Raw genomic sequence first — 2112 nt, forward strand, 5'->3', positions numbered from 1 at the left:
TTTAGCCTTATTCAGTTAGAACAACTAAAAAAGAAAATTTATACTCTAAATAAATGAGACACACAGGAAAATAGACAATTTTCACAACTATCTTTACATGTATTTTTCAAAACTAGTACATTTCAAAGCATTTTTGCTACATAAACATGAAATCATGTACAACTGCTGTGCACCAAAATTTAGCTTAATTAGGTCTTTCAAGTAACATGCAATTCCAACTCACAAGTCTTCAAGTACTGCTAGTAAGTGTTCCCTTGTTTGCAGAGCCACTACCTATTGATCCTGAATTGAAATCATCATAATTAAGATTATCTTTCCCTTCTACATGTTGAAGTGCTTTTATAAAAACTGTTCCCCCATGTGTTAAGAACCAAAAATGGATATTTGTGGGGTTTTAAAATCTTTACTAACCTATTTCATTGTATGGGATATTTAATACAGTAGGACGGCAATAGGTAAAATCTTCCAAAGAAAAAATCAAAGATACAAAATAAATAGTAAATACACCCCAAAGAGAGGAAAAAGTCAGCTGGAGACATAAATATTATTTTGTAAAATTGATAATTCTCTATTGGGAATTTAGTACTACTCTACTTCACCATGGTGAAGAATCTGAATATTTTGTTCCCACTAATGATAAGCATAATCGGTCTCCTTCAAACAGATATTGATACGCCTGTGAATCTATATGATAGGTCACCACATAGCATAAGAGAAAATGAAGAAACCAGTAATCAATACTTTTCTTTCGCTGAGCAGATTTTTGAGCTTCTCTTTAGGGAACACTTCATGATTTCTTAGTAACCGAAAGATGACTATCCACCCAGACATCACAATACAAAAGCTGCCCTTTATTTTTACTACAAAATCATTCTGGAAAAATATTTCTCTTAAAGCACCTATCACAATGTTAGCTCATAAAAGTTAAAAAAAAAAAAAAGACCGTATATCTGTTTTTTTTAAAAGAGCTCTTTTTGTAAAGTCTTATGTCATCAGGGATTTGTTTAGCAATATCACAGAGAAGCATTAGGGTAGGCAGTTATTGAACTGAATCACCAAAAATGTTATTTGACTATTTTTAGAACAGTCTGGACTATGTTTTTTTGTTAGTAGCCCATAATATACTGATGAAGTAGCCCAACTTTCCTCTTTATAAAGAGCTTACTAAAACCTAGTACATCTTATTATTTTTCTTAACTCTCTGAACAAAGGTATATTTAACCTTTGACAGATTTTACATGGCTGGAAAAGTTGAACAAAATACAAGTTCAAATAAGTGGGAGACAGAGCTATCTCTTAGAGATGTCAACAATTTTACATGTTTACCATGAGTGCCTGGGAACTAAAATAATCAGTTTACCCAGCACATTCCCTTCAACCATTTCAAATTACAAAACCATTAAATTTTGATTATGAGTTGTTCACCTTGTTTCCCTTTGTTTCAGTAGTATGGGGACATTCTTTAAACAAAAACAACAACAAAAAATTTTTTACAGGGGTAAAAATAAAGCTTCATTAATCTAAGCCCTAATACAGAAGTCCTATGAATCTGACCGGACATTCTGATATATGCGTAAGAAAATAGCTGGCTAAAATAAATAGTGGAAACAAAAAACTTCGGAAGCATATTTTCTGTACAATAAGTAGACTTTGTATTATTCTTAGATTAGATCTGACAAAATATCCACTCAGTAACACTCTCTAAGTCATAGTTTATGGCAAAGAAATCTGTTCAGGAGTCTGCAATTATTACCTTAGTCTCAAATGAGTTGACCTGCTTTGTGATTTGGAGAAAGTCATTTGCTTTTCTTGCCAATCTGCAGCTTTATCACCAATAAGGGAACATTGTTCTCTGTCCAACCAGCAGCATTATGGAGAAAAAAGTGGCAGATAGGAAAGAGTTTGATAGCCTAAAACATTATAAAGTACAAGTATTAATTTTTATTTCCATATTTTCTTTCAAAAGGTTCATTTTGAGTTGCTATTTTTTGTAAAGAAACGTATGGAGTGAGGAGTAGAAACATTATAATGTGGTTTTGAGCTGGTAGGTGAACCCACAGGCTGCTTATAGGAACACAATTCTTCCTTTCTGCCCCTTAACTTCCTCCACTT

This window comes from Budorcas taxicolor, chromosome 5 (genome assembly GCF_023091745.1).
Source record: "Budorcas taxicolor isolate Tak-1 chromosome 5, Takin1.1, whole genome shotgun sequence".
Taxonomy (NCBI): Eukaryota; Metazoa; Chordata; class Mammalia; order Artiodactyla; family Bovidae; genus Budorcas; species Budorcas taxicolor.